Genomic DNA, 21404 nt, shown 5'->3' on the forward strand with positions numbered 1-21404 from the left:
CTGGGCACAATTTGGATAGCATAGTGTGAGTGTGCCCTTAGTACGGGTGAATTGGATAAACTAAGTTGTCACACAACTAATAGTGTGTGGATGGGAGATTGTGTGGGTGTTTCCTAGAACTGAGGCTTGTAGTCTCAGTCCTGGGTTGCAGCATCTGCTGTGTAAAGAGTATGCCAGAGCGATTGGTGGTTCATTCCATCGTGGAGACCCCTGATGAAGCAGAGAAAAAGTTGAAAGGGAGTGAATTAATATTATTCATTCATTCATTCATTCATTCATTCATTTTTCTTCGGCTCAGTCACTATTTCAGAGGTCACCTCAGCAGAATGAACCGCCAACTATTCCAACATATGTTTTGCACAGTGGATAGCCTTCCAGCCACAACCCAGTACTGGGAAACTAATTAATATTAATAATCCTAAAATATATTTATAATATCTAAATACTGAAGCAGCAACCATAGAACAGAAAACTCACAAATGGCTTAAAGTCATTAAGAAGGGGAAGTAACAATAGTTTTTCTGTCCCTATTGTGAGGTATGTTCTTAAAAATAAAGGCTCTCTATTTTTATCAGTGGTTCCATTAATGAAACTTCTCTCGAGGGACGCAAATCAGACTTCTATCATTTAGTCTGCTTAAATCCTGGCTCTTTCTCACAACTGACAAGCTTGCATTCAGATCATCCAATTAAACAACAGATGGACAGAACCACATTTCCACCATACATTTTTTTCAATAATCTGTTTCATTAAAATGTCACAGTACAAAAGGAACGATATTTCATAACTGTCACTACTTTCATTAGATTGTGACTTCAGACATCAGTCCTTTATAAGGTGTTCACACTTTTGCTTTGGTTTGATTCTGCATCATTCGCACCACCTTTTGGAAGTTTGTCTCTATTTGCACTTTTGCATTGATTTTGTAATCCTGGGTTCACACCATATGCGAAGCATCAAGTTACTACATTACTTGTGGAATGTTTTTTATTTATTTTCTTTTCGCTTAGTCTCTTTATTACTCAGGGGTCGCCACAGCGACTTCCACACAGAAATGACAACTAACCCAGCCGAGACTCCAACCAGCGACCTTTTTGTTGTAAGGCAACAGCACTACCCACTGCACCACCATGCCGCCCGTGGAATATTTTTGTCTTACGCAATTTTCTGCTCAAGTTAAATTTTTTACTCATACAGAGGATGGAAATGGAGCGATTTCTATGCTTGTGTGAAAAACAAGCCGTGCATTCCAAGTCATTCACAATTCTGGCAAATTGACCTACTTAAAACTTCCATTTGGTGTGAACACAGCATTAGTGCAGTTCATATGTGTGAAGTGTGGACACTGCAAAAAATACTTTTTGTTTCTAGAATGGAATGTAATGTATTTTTTTATTGAATGCCATTTTCATGACAAGGACATGTCAATACTAAATATACAATTAAAAACAAACAAATGAGCATAAATTAAATAAGATTTTTGGTGTTAATACATTATAGAAAAATTTATTTTTTTGTTTCTAGAAAAAATATTTAAAAAAATAACAAATCAAGAATTTTTGAAAGCATTTTCTTGACAAGTTGAGCTAAGGCTGATGTTCAAAAGATTGATTTTATTTTGAAATAAGATTATTTCACATATCCGATTGGCAGATTACTTTGCTTGTTTTAAGAAACTCAAACTTAAAATTTTAGTATTTCTGGAAACAAAAACAATGCTTGTTTTGCTTGTCAAGAAAATGCTTCTTGATTGAACAATTTTACATATTTAGAGAAGAAACAAAACAAAGGTCCCTATCATACCCCCGGTGCAATAAAGCACAAGATGTGTTTGGGGCGATTTGTTGTTATTTCCAGACCAGTGCAAGCCTAATTTTCCCACTTTTCAGTATATCCATTTGCGTCACTTTGTGGATTCATAGGTTTTCTGGTTTATAAAGAAGGTGTGTTAAGACGCACTGTGGGTGCGATGATATTTTGAGGAACTAAAATAGACTGCGCAATTGACCAGCTGAAAGCAGGTCTAAAGTCCAGCGCGGAGCGCATTAGTTGTGTAATTTAAAAGCCTACACATTGCTTAATACACACAGGATGTACAGCAATACACAAATATCCTTACAAATGAAACAGAATTAAAGGATTAAAATATTTTAAAATGTTATTTTCTACATAAATATAAAACTGCCTCTACCTCCATGCAAATCTTTGCACTTAACAAACTAAATTAAATATGTAGGCTAATGAATGTCTTCGGTGGAGTGCGTATACCATTCCATTTTTCACAAAAGTAATGGAGTAAAGTAAAGAGTAAAAGTAAAGAGACAGAGTGGAGGAGGCTCATTCTTTATTCTTGTGCTGCAGATGGTCTGTTTTAACCGTTTTCTCTCTAGTAAAGCATTAACCTTTTCACTTACAAATTCCAGCATGCATAATGGTGTGATGCAACTGACTCTTAAATTAATGGGCAATGAGACTGATTGGTTTAATGCATGTTATGCTCAAAACACACCCAAAACTCATTAAGAGAATAAGCACAACCCTGTTAGACCATGCGCCGTGGCGCAGAGTATATTTTTCTGTCCTTAAAATAGCAAAAGTGGATTCGGACACGCACTTAATGCTTTTGCTCCATGTGCTTCAGACTTTGCATCTTTATTGTTAAAATAGAGCCCAAAAACTCTTAAGAACAGCATTTTTTTAAGTAAACATGTGTATAGGTACTTCTTATTTAATTCTGGTGTGGTTTGATGGAAATATAAACCAAAGACATCTAAATTAACCAAAAACAGGAAGTTGAAAAGGACATAATGATGACACATACCTTTTTTTTTTTTTTTAAACCATAGAAGCTTTGTTGCCCATTACAGTTTAATACAGTCATCACACATGCATCTGTTTGCAGAAGATCTCAATTAAGAATTCCTGCTGCTTTTTTCCTTTGCTAGTTTTATAAGCTCTAAACGAATTCTGACGTCATCACATGTATGCACATACAAGCATGTTTACACAAGAACCTGCAAAATATACCTACTTCATAAAAGAAAAAAGAAAAAAAATATATATATATATATAAATTTTAAGTTTGTCAGTCTGCCTTTTTACTCCAGTTTAAGAAAAACAGAGAGGGCCAAACTACAAGTGTGAACACCCTAAAAAAAACTTAGCAGTTGACCCAAAAATGAACCAAGCGAGAGAGAAAAAAAGACACACAAACCAGTGTGGCTCTTTCACTTTGAAACGGCATATTTAATTAAATAGCAGCCTTTTAATAATCACACAAGACCATATCGCAGTTTCAATTTGAATTTAATTAATAGTGCAGCCTTAGCTGAAGGATCCGTCTTTTTTCAACACAACACGTGTTTCACCCTACTTTGTGTCTTCCAGCTCGAAGAAATGAGAAACAAACAAACCTCACCCTGCTTTTAAAGCACAGACGTCAAGTTGTCCCATAAAAACATTCAGCACGCTATAGGGCATAAGATCCATTTAAAATGCTTTCGCCCAACAACAAAGCCCAAAGCGTCATGGCACACTTGTGTTTTTCCCACAGCCAGCACAAGACATTTGCCATCACTGAAGACACATAATGCCTCGCCATTTGTTCCAGCCCAAATAAACAGCATGCCCAGCGGTATGTCTGAGCTTTTTAGACCCCATTTACAGCCCAGCCGAGTCAGGCATCCATTTGTCAGGTGTACTTATTCATTTATTTTATGTGCAGTGCAACAAACACCTTCTACGCAGAACGGAGACCATGTTTTCTGTTGAAGCGAGCACACAGATATAACCATAAATCATCTATAAACAGAACATATCCTTCCCGGAGGAGAGCGGAAGAGCTGAAGAGTACTCTCAAAGCACTTTGTTGTTTAGCAAGCGCTATTCTATATGTTTTAATGCCTCATATTTATGCAGAGACATTTATTATTGAACATCGGTGTGATTTCTTTTGTTGTAAATCATCGTTTTCTGATTCTGCCATGACATTTTTAGTCGAAACATGAACCCTGTGTTATTTTCATCCGCCATTAAGTCTAACTGCTCTCTGAAGTGTTTTGTTGTTGCTCTGAGAAGAATGCAATTTTAAAGCAAGATATGTCAGATTGGATGTTTTTTTTTTCTACCATGAATATGAGACTACAGATGTGGTTATTCTGTTTCTGATTTCCTATCATTTGATGTTTTTAGACTTGTGTTTAATTTATCAATGTAAAGAGACACTTTAAAGAGCTAATGTGTAATGCTTAGCCTATGAGATTTTCCTCAATTGTTGATCGCTGAAGTGTTCAAGTCTTGTTTCTGTGCCAGGAGTGGATTTCCTCTCTGAACTGATGCTCGAATTGATGTTGCCTAAAAAGACATTTCCAATTTGCGAGCATAGAGAGTGTATTATTAGCTGCTATTTCTACATAATCTATTTTGAAATCCACGGTTGATATTGTGTTAGTACTGTGATATGAAGCTTCTATTTGCTTTCGATTTGAAACTCGTCCTGTGTTTGCTCAGATTGTAATTGCGAGCTGAAATCAGAGTATCGTGCAAGTAATCTATAAGCATGTTCAGTTGTTTCTGCTTATTTTAAGAACAGAAGAAAAAAAGTGTACATAAGAAGTCCTTTTTCCTTTATGGCTGCGTTTGAGATCCTATGTGGAAATAAAGCTGGGTACATGTGCAGAATTTTAATGAGTTGTTGATTTATTCGTGTTGATGCTGCCACATGTCCTGGAGGAAAAAAAAAATTACTGGTTGGAGAAAGTGGTGATGATGATTTCATGTTGCATGAAACCTTGAGCCACCAACAGCTTCGGTGGCAATGCATTATGAAACAATCGAGCCAATAAGATTAGGTTTTATTATCCAGAGTATTAACTTTGGGTCAATGACAAGAATAAGAAATATTTTAACAATCTAATTTAAAAGAAGCATTGAGAGAAATGTAGACCTTGTAATCATGCATTTCTCACCTATTGTTTTTATAATTTCATAAATATTTTTTAAAGAAAAATAACGTTATTCTTTAGAAATACATTCTTTTAAAATATATTAACATTTTTTCCTAATTAATACTTTTTTAAGTGGAATGACCTTGGCACATTCAATCAGATCTGCAGATTTTCACTTAATATTGACATTTCAAACTGCAATCGTTTAAAAAAATCTAGATGTATCCTATTCATGTCTTTTGAATGATTCATCTGTGTTTGTTCAGTATGAAACTAAGTATAAAAAGTCCCCATTCTATTTCTTATTTATCCCATATGCTTTTGTATAATCTTTTGATGTGTATTACAAAATGGCAAGATTTGTGGCCACTTTTAGAGAGCCAGTTCTTATACAGTTATTTACCAAAAAAGTTATATTACAAAAAAAAAAAAAAAAAAGCAATGGCTTTTACTTTATTTTGATGGTCCCTTTAGCACATTTTGTTGAATTTAAAGGTGCTGTATGTTATTTCTTGACCCTTCTAAAGCATAAAAATACCATAATATGTTTGCAGTTATTTAAGAAGCATGTTAAGCGAACATTCTTGTTTATCTGAAAAAAAAAAACTAAAGTCAGATATTCTTCCATGTACATGTCTGTTACGTGCCAGAATGTCTGTCTTTGTTTTGGTCATTAAACCTGCCCAATGCCAGTTTAGCTAATTGTATTTCAGCATTCTGGGTTGCCTTATTGGAAAACCTCAAATTCATTCATTCAGTCAGTCAGGAAGACTTTCAAAGCATGCACCAGTGACTGAAATGCCACCACAAGAGGTTATTCATTAACAAATAATATAATTATTACGAGCGGAAACATTGAGCAGGTTACATTGCAAGGGCGTAGGTTTGCACTTGACATTGGTGGGCACTAGGGACGAGGGAATACAAACCCCCCACACCCCCGTCAAGAATGTCTATTGTTTTTTATATATATTATATATGTTATTTATTGCTAATAATTACTAAACTGCTATTAAAATATATTAGTAATGAATCCTCTTTTCATTCAATTCTTAAGTAAAATAAACAGTCAGGCGTGTAGCTAAGAGGGATTGAGTGGTTTGAAAGACCAATAGTTGGATTAATGTTATTATGTTTGAATTTGCCTTATTATTCAAATGGCCAAATTCTCACTGTGGAAGGTTAAATGCACTGGCCAGTTTGCTATTTGCCTATAGGCTTCAGTTTTTAATTTAAATCAAGTTTTAACAGATTTCCCAAATAAAATTATGATAAAAAATTATGTATTTTAAAAATAAGTAGATTTTCATATTTGAAGAGTTTAGATGCAAAAAACTCTAAATATGCCATTTAATATTTTCTTCTAAAATTAGCATTTTTTCTCCAACTCCTGTGTGTGGACTAAGTGATTTTACTTTTATAGTGGTAAATATGTTCTTTTCGTTGCCTTTAAAGTGAAAAAGCCTAACTGAACATAAATAAACGAGGCTAAGAAAAAGCTCGTTTTAGATGGCATGTAGAGGTTTTGGCATCTGAGCTCTTGATTTCTTTATTCTAAGAATTTAAAGTTCTTTTTTCTTATTCAAAGTATTTTTATTATTTAGAAAACTGCAATATAAAATGTACAGTTTAAATGCATCTGTGTAAATAAAGCAATTTGACAAAATGGCAAGGAAATATTTTTGGTGCATCAAAAAGTGTAGTTATAATAACTATCCAGCAAGATAATCCAGCAAAAAATCGTTCTTAATATGTCATTAAAATGCAATACTTATACCTCAATTAAACAGAATGAATAATTAATCAGGTAAATAACAGCAAAAAAGGTTCAGTTTTTCAGAAAACAAATAACCCCTCCTTTCAATAAGCTGGCTATACAGGCCTGAAAGTGTCATGTTGAAATAATGTTTATTAACTGATAAAGAGAGAGAGTTTAATAAAGACTTTCATTTATTCTTCAAACAAATTAAACATGTCTCGTCATAGTATAAGTGTAGACGTGTCCATACTCTAACCGCTGATATTGCCCACAGTACATTGCGTGTCGGACGTGAAAAGTGTAAATAAACTACAGACATGATGGAGCGAGACCAACCTCCAAGTAGAGAGGCTTCGGTAAAGATGTTTGTATAACTGTTAATTAAAATCTAGACAAATGTAAAATATATATACCAGAGGTCGTATTAACCGAATTTTTTTTCTGTCATTGACAGATTTTTTTCAGCAGTGACGGAAAAATCGAATGGTGATCCGTCATTTTAACGGATTATGCTGAGGGGGATCTATTGTAATTTGTTGCTAACTGTAATTCCCACTCCTGTCCAGCTGATGGCGATTGTCCTTGTTTTGTCTCCTCTTGTCACCGCTGCAGAGTTGCAAAAATGTCACAGCAGCTAAGTGTGAGAAGTTTCATTATATGGCCAAATAGCTGTGATATTAATAATAAAGGTGAAAAAGAGGAAGTGATGCAGTGACGATGAAAAGCAGACAAAAATCCTCAGTCGCATATCTGTTACGGGCCAACCAAGGGGCAGCAAGGAGGTCAGGTGCTTTGGAGTGCATTGTGAGCTGAGCACTACCGAGCGCAGGTGCAGCAGGAGCGCCTGCTGCAGTATTTTTTCCTGGTGAAACGAGTGCTTGCAGGATCGATAAATCCCACATTCAGAGAATCCAGCAAACTTCTGATAACTTCCTTAGGAGAAATATTTCCTAACTATAAAACGCTGGCTGAAGTGGCTCTAGAAATTCCGGTCTCCAGTGTGGCAGCAGAACGCGGCTTCAGCCTCCAGAACAAAATTAAAACTGTCAGGAGAAGTCGACTTTCCGAGGCAAAGACAGAATTTATTGACAATTGCCTATGCATCAGACTCCCTAGATGCGCTTGATTAAGCACCTAGTTCAGATTGACGCAGGAGGAAGATATTAGTAAAGGCAGGTAGGAGAAATGTTCATTTGTTAAATAAATAAATGAATAATTTAGCCTATATGCTCGTCGTGCAAGTTCATTAATAAAATATAAATGAAAAAAGCGATTAGAAATTATGCAAATTAAATGATGGTCAATTGCAGGTTATGACGGAATTTTTACAACCCTCTCCGTCAAAATGACGAACAATGAGGAAGTCTAACGCGACCTCTGACATATACTGAACTTACATAAAGACATGTTTGGCATTAACGTCTGAGTGCATAATTACCCAAAAACCTGATGAGATTTCTCTGCATGAAAGACTTATGAAAGGAAGATTAACCTGCTGCTGCTACAAGTATTTTTTTTTACATATATTTTCTTTTCTGTAAGTTGATGTGCTTTCTTCTGCAATTTTTGATCTTCTTATACAAAACGTTAGTTTCCTTGTATTCTCTGTCAGTGGATTGCACGTCAATTGGTGCACTTTGAGTGCGGTGTTTATCCTTGCGGGACATGAGCTATTGGCCATGCAGTTTCCTCTTAAAGGTCAGCACACATAGCCGCGCTCAAACACACACATACACACTTGAAATGTCTCACACTCTTCCTTGTCCAATCCATATGCAAAAGATGCATATATTCTAGCATTTCTAGAAGGTAAAAATAGCGATTGTGTGATAATGTTTGGCTCAACACGGATTGCACGAAGCATTGCAGGTAGCTTGGCAGCGGGTTGCTAAGGCTACATTCTTTTTCACTTCACTTTTGCCTGATTAGATTGGAGGATTGTAGCCGGGGAAGATAAGACGCTCCTGAGAATGGATTTCCGGCCAGGTGCAGCGGTGCCAATCCTGGTGTTGATAAGCCATCTTTTCAAAACTGAGGTGTCATTCAACAAGATGAGGCTCCTGACAGAGTCGTGTTCATCAGCGGCCCTCGCTTTTCCATCCGTGCGCCCTTGGCCTTCCAAATCCCCAATATTAAAAACTTAATAACACATATATCCGTTATGAGGGTTAGATATAAATCGGTTTCTCCCTTTTTTCTGCCATCTTTTTGTTCAATCGGAGCGTGAATCAGCCACTTATACGAGTAACTGTCAGAAGTCATTTCCATAGAGAGCTGAAAACAGATTTTCTCTGTGCGGCGGCCAGGCGAGCCCAAGTGTTGTGCCTTGACGGAGAAGATGGACAGATAAAATTAGATGAGTTCCTCAGAATGGGAAGCAGAAACACTTCATCAGATTTGCTTATCGCCATCTTCCTCTCATTTCAGCTCTCTGTTCTTTTCTCTCTTTCTGATGGCATTAGTTCACAGATCCAGCTGATGATGTCGCACGGCTGTGAGCGAATCCTTTCATCACTGAAAGTTGCTGTTGAAGAAAAATGCTTACTCTTGCGAGAGGAGAAGGCTGTGATCTTCGATGTCCACTGCTCATTATGTTGCATTCCTTCTTGTTTTTCGCACCTTTGAAACTCAAAACAATGTAAAAATAATAGTAAAGTTGTAAATAGATACTAATTACCAGTGTTGGGGAGGTTACTTTGGAAACGTAATAGATTACAGATTACAAATTACATTTAAAATGTAATAAGTTACACTACTTTTCGATTACTTTATAAAAGTAACTGATTACATTTGATTACTTTTTGATTACTTTTAAATTTCTAATGGACATTTTCAACTAAATCATTTTCAAGCATTAATACCAAGGACATGTTCCCCCCAGGGATTAATGCCAGTGGGTGCGACGCAAATCAAAAACATCAGAATAGCACCGCGTTAATAAATGACCTTAGCAGAAGGCATTGTGCATATCAAAAACAGGCAAAGCAACTGATTAATATTATTCAACATATCCCAGAGTTTTAAAAACATTTTTTTTAGATGTAACCCCATTTGTAATCTTTAACATTTTCACAAGTAACTGTAATTTAATTACACATTTTTTCTCAGTAAATGTAACAAATTACTGTTACTTTTATTTTGTAATTAAATTACATAACGCTGTTACATGCAACTAGTTACTCCCCAACACTACTGGGGTATTATTTTACTCCTACTTCAAAATCTCAGTTTAATTATAATTACTTTCCAATTTGTTGTGAAACTTACTAGCAATTTCTCAATGAAAACTTTCTATGCAATTGTTCCAGTGGGCATCAGAATGTTTGCTGAGGCTGTGGATTAAAGCTACAAATGCTGAAAATAATGTTTAATTTAATATTTAGTTTCAGACTGATCATTTCTCATCATAAGACCAGGTTGTTAAAGTCATTTTTATTTGTTCATTTTTCTTCGGCCTTTGTCCCATATTTATCAGGAGTCACCACAGCGGAATGAACAGCCAACTATTCCAGCATATGTTTTAAGCAGTGAATGCCCTTCCAGCCACAACACAGTACTGGAAAACACTAAGACACACACACACACACACACACACACACACACACACACACACACACACACACACACACACACACACACACACACACACACACACACTCATCATACGGTCATCTTAGTTCATACAATTTATCTATAGCACATGTCTTTGGACTGTGGGGGAAGCCAGAGCACCCTAAGGAAATCTGAGCGGACACGGAGAGTCGGGACTCAAAACAGCGACCTTCTTGCTGTGAGGCGACAGTACTAACCACTACGCTATTTTATTAATTATTAATTTATTGTGATCTGTTAAAGTAGTGTCTTTGACTCTCAAAGTGCTGGTAGCCATTGGCTTGCATTTTTTACAAATCCCCAAGGCCCAATTTGTTTTTTGGTTTAGATATTTTTTATTGATTTTCAGTTTTTTTTTTTAAACTCCAGACCCATACCAATCCAACAGCGGAATAACGCTCACATTAGCCGAAAATTAACAAATATACAATTGTACATGTAGGTTTAAACAAAAATACAAAGAAATAATAATAACAATAAATAAAAATAAAAAAATTAAAAAAATAGATAAATAAATTTTACAAACATATAACCATACATACCATATGTACAGCAAAATCAAATTATTTGAGATTTTCATAATCAATAAAAGGTTGCCACACCTTAAAAATCCTAATTTGTTTTTTAAAATCTCCATTAATGTTACATTGAAAAAAGTTCACCAGAGTGCCCCTATATTGAATCCAAAACCTTTTTCATGCAATGGGTGAATATACATTTTATTCCTAAAACTTCCTCTAGCACAAACTTCAAGCCTTCATTGATATATTGTTAGATAAATGAAGTTTTATACTTAGTCACAATGGTGACTAGTGGGAAACAGCATACTGTGGTAAGCATTGCACTGATGTGTGTATGTGTACTAGGATGGGTTAAATGCAGAGTACAGATTCCGAAAATGGGTCACTAAACATTCATTCATTCATTCATTTCCTTTGGCTTAGTCCCTTATTTATCAGGGGTCACCACAGTGAAATGAACCACCAATTACTTCAGCAAATATTTTACACAGTGGATGCCTGTATTGGGAAACACCCATACACTCTCACATTCACACACACACACACACACATACACTTGGGCCAGTTTAGTTCATCCAGTTCACTTATGTATGTCTTTGGACTGTGAGGAAAAACAGAGGACCTGGAGGAAAGCCACGAAAACACGGGAAAAACATATAAACTCCACACAGAAATGCCAACTGGCCCAGCCGAGACTTAAACCAATGTCCTTTTTGCTGTGAGTGCTAACCACTGAGCAACTGTGCTGCACCATCACCAAACATGGTAATATAAATTCAATTTTACTTTCACTTTCAGATGTCTTCAATCAATAACAATGTTAATACTACTGATTACAACTGTGATTTTTCCATCATGAAAATTTCCATCTATTATTTCCTTTAGATGTGCGAGCAGGAAGTGTGTAAAGTGATCTATTTTCTTCATTTAAAAGTTGCATTTCCTGCCTAAAGCCAATAATAACCCTTTTAAAGCTTCCTTATGTAAGAAAAAAGACATGTTCACAGTTGTGAGCAGTGGGATTAAATGGGTTATTAAGGATGGCCTGAAGTTAAGGATGGCTTGACAAATGAGCTGAAGTAAATTAACTGCAAATTTTCCTTTTCAGGGTAAATTATCCCTTTAAAGAAAAGATAGAGGGCAGCACGGTGGTGCAATGGGTAGTGCTGTCATCTACCTGCCAGAAGGTCACTGGTTCGAGATTCGGCTGGGACAGTTGGTGTTTCTGTGTGGAGTTTGCATGTTCTACCCGTGTTCACGTGGTTTTCTTTCGGTTTCCCCCACAGTCCAAAGATATGTGCTATAGATGAATTGAACAAACTAAACTGGCTGAAATGTATGTTTGTAAATGAGAGTAAATGGGTGTTTCCCAGTGATGGTTATATATACTGGATAAATAAAAGGTTCATTCCTATGTGGCGACCCCAGATTAATAAAGGGACTAAGCCAAGAAGAGAATCAATGAATGATTGAAGAAAAGATAGATAAATATTTAAAAGTGAACACATTTTTTTCAGTAGGACCTACCAATTTATACATTTACTATAAGGTCAGGCTATTAGTTTAAAATAGCCAATTTGTCTGATAAATTTGACCAGAGAGATGAGAACAACAGTCTGTAACTTAATAAAGAGAATATCTTAATCACAAGAATATTTTTAGGCAGACCCTTTCAAAGTAGAATAATACAGTCATATTTTATTTCAGTTGAAAATAATTTTCACATGCTGTCTGACATGTCAGTTTCTCGCCTACTTAAAAACATATTTATTATTAAAAAACAAATAAATTCTATTTTTTTAATGATAAGTCTTTTAAACAATTAAATATAATAATTAGGACCATCTTACAAAACGTTTCATTTACTTAACACAACTTTAGAACAGATCCAGGTGAAAAAACTAATTAATTATGTTCTTAATAGTTATACCCTTTATATAATAAAAGACAATAATTAGTACCACATGGTGTGCTAATATATTTTATGGCAAGGTATTAAAATGGATATTGGCTACATTTTTACAACATATTTCTAGACTGTAATTATTCATTTAATGCCGAGTTCAGACTGCATGATTTTAGCCAGGATTAAATTGGTGCTCGTTTACGTGAGTAACAATCATGAAGTGTGAACTATCAAAGACGTGATTGAGAGAATCGCAGATGAGTCGCCGACATCCGTGAGATATTTGGCACGCTAAATATCTGGAGTTGTCAGTAATTTATAATCATGCAGTGTAAAACGTGTTCTGATTGAAAATAGTGATCACCTACAGCCAATGAGAGAGCAGCATCCACTCAGCATCCATCTGCAGGAATAACTAAATGGAGGAATAACTAGAGGAAATTTGGGAGCAGCACCTGTGTATGTTTGATGTGTGATCTGAGCAGTACCACAACCAGGTCGAAAAAGAGAAAAAAGTTGAGGAGAAATTTCTAATTATCTCTTCAAATACTAGGTGAGCAAAATAAGTACATTATCCCCCCACTAAAGGTTCTTTCTCATTATGTTGTTAATAACAAAAGATATACTATGTGAGCTGGTGTTGTTTCCATGTCACTTCTCGTGTATGTTTGGTTGTGAGACGTAGTTTGGACAAAGTTGTTGGTGATTCTTCCTATTGAAAAGTCATGCAGTGTGAAACTCCCTGTCGCCGATCCATCTTGCAATGTAAAGACAGCAGCAACAGAATGCTACCCCAGATAGTCATGCAGTGTGAAAACATCTGTGATATGACTACTTTTAGTCTGAACTCGGCATAAGCAGTAATACATACATTAATTAACTACACGTACTTACTATATAGTTGCATGGAATTTTATAGTCACTACAAATTACTAAAAAATGAATCATAAAGGCTATTTACACCAGGAGCAATAATTGTGAAGACAACTGAAATATAATAACAAATTTGTAACATTATATAAACCATAACAACCAATAGAAAATAATAAATGGTGCTTTATAATGGTGGGCGGAGCTAAAGACCAAATTTGGAGCAATTTGCTTTCATGGATTCTCTGATTGGAGGCATTTTCTTGCATTTAATGTAGTTTTCTGCACAAATTCTGATACTACACTCAAAAAATTACATTTACTACACTGTGTAACCCGCTGTTCATATTACTTAAGATATAAAGTTAATATAACTTAACATAAGTTATATTAACTTTACATAAGTTAACATTTTGTCATCAAAACTTAAACAGGTGTGTTTAACTTGCTCATTAGGCAGCAAAAAAAAATGTAATTAATATTTTAAGTTTTCTGAACTTAACTTTTTAATTTCAGCAAACAATTCACCATGTCTCTGCTTTAAATGATTGATTGTGCTTGAAATTCTGTCTTGAAAACCGCGCTGATTGGTCGATATATTTTATATGGCACAAGGTGGTAATTTTGCTTGTGATGCTAAATTTTGCTGAAGTGCAGTAGGACAGAGGCACTACCTGAGCCCAGTAAAGAATACAAAAGCTGAACAATTTGGAAGTTTGGTTTATTAGCCATTTTAAGTTATCTTCAATTAAACATTTAAGTTAATTCATTGAAGTGACCACATTTGGTCAACTCAGTTACTTGAGTTGTCGATTTCCCATTACTCAAACAAACTGAGAGAATCTCTTTCCTCATATCATTTGAGTAGTCTCAACTTATTAGGGTTTACAGTGTGTTTGTTCAAACTGCTTGTGTAAAATGAGCTGTAACAAACACAGTTGTTTTCTTTTGCAATCCACTTAAATTTGTAAAAAAATAATTCTGTCATGTTGTCCCACACAAATTGATTTTGTGGAACCCAGCAGATTTTTACAATGTAAACATGATTTTTGCTTTAAGAATAAGCTGAATTGTGTGTTTAATATATCTGTTCAGCAAGCAACTCACAACCGAACACAACAGAAAAACATACAATCTCACAACAGCTTTAAAGGTTATCAACTGTCGTTAAAAAAATCCATTTTCCTTTGGGGAAATGGATGCTTTACTTGTGCTGTGCTCTAGGCATCACAACGTTCCTCTCGACAGAACAAGACATTAGACTAATCAGAATTTCCCTATAAGAGAATTAGATATTCATGAGAAATCAAAGTGACATCCACAGCCCTTTTCTAAAGTATGAAACATTGCTGCCCTTTTCATAAGTGACTCACAACACAGCAAGACTGATAACCTATATGTTTTTTTTCGCATCTGACAGTCAGAAACATAAAAAACGAAACAGAGAACAGAAGGTCTGTGATTTAGTTTTGATGGCGCTCTTTCAAAAGAAACCGTATCTGCGGACTGGAGTATCACATGTTCTTGCTCTCACTAAAGTCTTTGCTCTTTCAGATTGCTCGTATCGTTCGGTAGAAAAGCTCAGGATTTGTTGGGAGATCAGACTGTGTGGATAAGCTCTCTGCTAACCATGACACAGATGAAATGATCAAATCTTAGCGAGGGGATAAAGGAGTGAAAGAGACACAGTGGCTCGGTGAATTGTTGAGCTAAAAGTGTCACAGACAGAGACATCGCACGATAAAAGGAGCCGATTGTGGCTTTAAAAAGGTTCAATTGCTATGGTGAACTGGTGTGACTTTGCTTAACAAAAGGCAAATGTAACCTTTATTTTCTTTCTTACCTTCCGTTTTATATGTATGTCCAGAGATTGAAATATCTGAAAGTTGCTGACTTCAAGCAGAAACAACACTGTAGAGAATGTTGGGTTGTCGTAACCCAACATTGCACTGTAAAAAATCTCTGTTAACTAACAGGTTCCTTATTTTGTAATTTTTCATTAATTCAGTAGTTAATTGCATTATGGGACCTTTATCTCTGCTCTGTCAAAGTTTGCTGAAAATTGAACTCTATAGTTTAACAAAGTGAATGTTTGTCCACATTTATGCTAGAAACACATTTGTCTCATATGTCGGAAACATTTATGTCCCCAATATATAAAGCACATATATGTGCCATATAAGTCAAAAACATATGTCCAATTATATGCCAGAAAAATATATGTCCTGTACATCTCAGAAACATATGTCCCATATATGCCTAAAACATATATGTCCCCTACATGTAGCACATGTATGTCAGATATATGTCAGAAACATATATGTCTACATGACAAAAACATAACATATATATCCATATATGTAAAATACATCCGTTGAAGTCAGAATAATTAGCCCCCCTGAATTATTAGCCCCCGTTTATTTTTTTCTCCAGTTTCTGTTTAACGGAGAGAAGATTTTTTTCAACACATTTCTAAACGTAACAGTTTTAATGACTCATTTCTAATAACTGATTTATTTTATCTTTGTCATGATGGCAATAAAAAATATTTAACTATTTTTTCAAGACACTTCTATACAGCTTAAAAGTAAAATTTAAAGGCTTAATTAGGTTAATTAGGTTAACGAGGCAGGTTAGGGTAATCAGGCAAGTTATTGTATAGCGATGGTTTGTTTTGTAGATTAACGAGAGAAAAAAAAGGTTAAAGGGGCTAATAATTTTGACCTTAAAATGTTTTTAAAAAATTAAAAACTGCTTTTATTCTAGCCGAAATAAAATAAGACTTTCTCCAGAAGAAAAATATTATCAGACATACTGTGATAATTTCCTTGCTCTGTTAAACATCATTTGGGAAAAATTTGAAAAAGAAAAGACAATTCAAAAGGGGGCTAATAATACTGACTTCAACTGTATATGTCCCATAAATGTCAGAAACATATATGTCCATATGTGTAAAACACAAATATGTCCCATATACATATATCAGAAACATATATGTTGCAAATATGTCAGAAACATGCATGTCCCATATATGCCAAAAACACACATGTCCCCTACATGTATAGCATATGTCCCATATATGGCAGAAACATATATGTCCCATAAGTCAGAAACATATTTGTCCCATATATGCCAAAAACATACAGTATATGTCCCCTACATGTATAGCACATAAACAGTTAAAGTCAGAATTATTAACCCCCTTTGATTTTTTTCTTCTTTTTAAAATATTTTCCAAATTACTTTTAACAGAGCAAGGAAATTTTCACAGTATGTCTGATAATATTTTTTCTTCTGGAAAAAGTCATTTTTGTTTTATTTAGGCTAAAATAAAAGCAGTTTTTTAAAAAACATTTTAAGGTCAAAATGATTAGCCCCTTTAAGCTATATTTTTTTTCCGACTGTCTACAGAACAGTTAGGAAGGTGCGATTGCCAAGTAAAAAGCGGGTTTGGGGGTGGATGGGTGGATGTTGGGGTGATGCGCGATTGGTAAGTGAAGTGGGAGGTGTAAATGGTATATCAAGCGCAGGGAGGCAGCAGGCCAGAGTCATATTGGCAGATCAGATTGGCCGCAAGGCCACCGAGAGATGTCCCGGTGCTCCCTATGGCCAGTCTGCCTCTAGTGAGTATTTTTCTTGATGTGGAGTATTTCTCTACTGTTCTCATTTGCTGTGAAGGCATTCCTGCCCTCTATTAGCACTGTGTCTCTTCATATATGTCAGTGTGAGCTGGCTTTACATGGTACTGCTTAATTTGTCCTCTTCAGCCTCCGCAGGCTGATGAACGCCAGGCTGTTGGCCACGATAGTGCCAGTGTTTCCTCTGTATCCGGTGTGTGTGTGTGTGTGTGGAGGCGTGTGGGTGTGTTGTTGTGTTTAAACATATGTTCCTTCTTTTGCAAGAAAACCTCCAAGACCTTTCAGACATTGATAATTTAGCCCAGGCTGAGTGAAAGATGTGCCTTGTGGCTTGACAGTGAGTGTGGAGGGTGATTATCGCTCCTGTTGTTTGGTTGCTTGAGGCTGGACGAAACTAATTGAATAAAAGAAATGCTAGTCAATCCTGGTCCAATCAGTAACATTGATCAGGTCGTTTAATTACAACCACTGTCTTTTTTTAGCATGTGAAGGCACATCGGGTTCTAACCATACAATGTGAATGTTTTCATGTGACATTGTTTACATCAAATTTTATTGTTTGAAATGAATTGGTAATTCTTAATGGTTATTATTATTATTATTATTATTATTGTATATTTTTCCAAATCTAATTTTTTTAGAAATTATATTTGTAAAATTGTAATTTGTATAAGATACATGAATTTATACTACTATTGCTATAATAAGAACAAAAATTATTATGAATTGAACTAATTAAATGCCAAATTTTATACTTGTACAGTTATAAAAAAATTAATTGTTCATTAAATGCAATAAAAATTTCATTTCTTAAATTACATTTTTTTTCTTTTCAAATGATCTTAGTAAAGATTTCTATCCATATTTTTGGGGGGGTATTTTCCAGCTTAGGAGATTTGTGTCATCAAACTTAAACAGTTTCCTTGATCGTACAGCATTCTTGAGCATGTATAAGGAAAAAACAATCAATTAGAAAAGTCTATGGACTACTTAGGGCGTACTCACACTATGTACATTTGACTTGAACTAGGCCAAAGCACGCTTGTCCCCCACCCGTCTCCCCAGACAGCCAGCACTCACATTACATTTGGGCCTGGGCACGCTTACGTCATCGATGATGCACTGTTCAGTAGTGAAGTGCTTTCGCTCAGCACAGTGGAGATTTCTCTAGTTATATTGTTTTAGTCGATTTAGCCGAACAGATCCGCCACTTTTGAGGCTCATAAACAGTCATAAAGTCCTTGTGCTGCAGAAATTAGGTTTGCTAAAGGCGTAGCTGTGGTGCAGTGAGGGGTTTGCGTCTTTAAAAGACTACGACAGTTTGCGTTTATTAAACGGTAAGAATATTTAATAAATCCATATGAAACATTCCCTTAAAAGTTACGTCTTGCTTTCAGTTTTGGCCTACCACGGCAAAGCCCAAGTGAACCGCATTCAGGCACATCTCTTCCAACTGGGCCAGGGCCAGCTAAGTGAACTGTGCCTGAGCCCGATTCAGCGCACTCACACTTCTCAAATGATCTGGGAAACAGGCCCGGGCACGGTTCGGATAGCATAGTATGAGTAGGCCCCTAATCTGCATTTCACCAGCATGGACCATGCCACACCTTGAGCTAGACTTTATTGTAGAGATGTTGTAGGGCATCTTCGATGATTCCTAGAGACTCAGGGTAAGGGGACTGTCTCTGTAATGTTTTGGTAGAGGGATTAGGACCACTTCAATTCAATTTAGGAGGGAAGCGAGGGTCATAAAGATTGTTAATGAGTAGCAAACAAACAGAGGGAGCCTTTAATTAGTTTTAGGGAGTAGGTGATTGGTTAAGAAGGCAAAGTGAGGTGTGGTCCCACTCCTGAACTTCTATTAACAACTTAACTCTATTTATAAGGTAACCAGATTGTGCAGATTAAGTAGTCAATAGACTACTAAGGCCCAATTTCAATGATATGTTTTTATCCCTTAAAATTGAATTAAAATTTTACCCTAAGAAATCGAACAGCACTACAAGACCTCCTCATGTCATCATGTCATCACAATCTCTTCATATGAGATCATCAATGGCGACTACTGTTATTCCAGTTGCGTTATTGTTTTGGTTTTTATCTTCAGGAAATCACTGAAGGCAACGATATCATGTTCTCATAACAATATAATGTGGCAATAAGGTCATAACTGTACAGTGTATTTACACCGTAGCCAAATTAATCTAAACACATGAAAACAACATTAACATTAAACCAGTGTTCGTTTATTCATTCATTAATTCATTTTCTTTTTGGCTTAGTCCATTTATTTAACTGGGGTCGTCACAGAGGAATGAAATGCCAACTTATACCATATGTTTTACATAGCGGATGCCCTTCCAGCCGCAACCCACCACTGGGAAACCATTATACCCATGTAAAAAAGCTAATTCCCAGACACTAGACTTTTCTGATAGGGTGTTCAAGAGTTCACACTTAGCTGATTGATTATATAGCGTATTTGGAATGCTGTCCTAGATGAGAGCCCTGAGCTCAGAATATCCTCGAGCCCAGGGCTCCCTCCCCATTGAAGGACGAGAGGGGAGTTTGAGCTCAGGTAGGTCTCGAGAACTCCCTTGATTGTAAACGCGCTAAGATATATCTGGCTAATAGTTGTCTTAAGATGCTGTTTCAGAGTAGTCAATTTACTTATGGCCTTCAGACTATGCAGCACCACTGATTCAACCAGCAACGAGATGATCCTAAGGTTCCATAATCCTGGACCAGGCCGTATCCTGAGCAGCTGCTGTGGTGGTCATGGAGGAGTGGAGAGCATGAGACTGATTTCTGTGATGCTCCAGGGACAGAGGAGTCTTCGCTGAGGTCCAGAATTCTCCAGTCTCCGGTGCCTAGACTGCAGCTCTGCACAATCGTTTGGCCATAGAAGAAATAGTCGTGCCCAACTGAGCCTGGTTTCTCTCGAGGTTTTTCAATTCTTCACTTTCACCAATTGGTAAAGTTTTTTCATCGCCACTGGCTTGCATGGTTCAGGATCCGTAGAGCTGCGCATGGATGGATTTGCTCTTCAGTGTCTGGACTCTCAGTAGTGATTATTAACCACACTGAACTGAGCTAAACTGAACTGAACTTAAACATTGAAAACTGAACTACACTGTTTCAATTTACTATGATATTCTATGTGAAGCTCCTTTGACACAATTTACATTGTAAAAGCAATATACAAATAAAGGTGAATTAAATTGAATTGTGGTGTATGTCTTTGGACAGTGGGAGGAAACCGAGAAATCTGAGGGGAAACCCACGCAAACACGAGGAGAACAGGCAAACTCTGCACAGACACATAGACTGACCTGGTGAGGGGTCAAACCATCGGCATTTTTGCTGTGAGGCAACAGTGCTAACCACTGGGCCACCGTGCCACCCTATCAGAGAGGGGGAGAAGTAGGGTTGCAAGGAGGGATTCTTCAAGACGAAGATGACTGGGGGTGGAAAACTCTGGTTGTTTATACTTTGTCAGTATTCATCTAATTGGTGCAATAAACAGAGCTGATGTGATACCAGCCCTGTTTAATCATAAGCACGTGATTCTCTAAAGACTACTTTATAAATAAACCACACTTTGAGTGTCAGGTGTAAAAGTATGTTGTGGTACTATTATACAAGTGTTGTCATATGGATCCAAATTTAGCATTTTTTTAAAGCATGACGAACGCCATTATGAATGTATTAAATCATATACTTGGTTGTTTTTTAAAAAATCATAATAATGACAATAATACTAATTTGTGCATCACCTTAACTCTGTGTGCAGCCATGCTGTTGCTGTAGATGGTGTATTCTGGGAAATTTTTGTGCCCCTTGGTTTTGAGTGTGGTCCTGAAAACTCTCAGTTTCAAGGGCTCTCTAGCCATTCCCCTTAGCCCTACGCCTTCAAGCTAAAGAGAATTGGGGAAGAGGAAGGGCTAGGGAGTAGAATTGGAATTGGGCTTTATTGTATTTTTGTCACAGTTTCTTATTGTAGTTTGTGAAGAACACTCCTGCTGAAGAATAACGCACTGGATATAAATTGTATATATACATTTTTAAGTGAACATGAAAAGATTTGAAATAAATGATCACAGGGAAATGTGTTAGAAAATACATGCATTTGGGAATTTCAATAAGAATAAA

This window comes from Danio rerio, chromosome 18 (assembly GCF_052040795.2).
Source record: "Danio rerio strain M-AB ecotype USA chromosome 18, GRCz13ab, whole genome shotgun sequence".
Classification (NCBI taxonomy): Eukaryota; Metazoa; Chordata; class Actinopteri; order Cypriniformes; family Danionidae; genus Danio; species Danio rerio.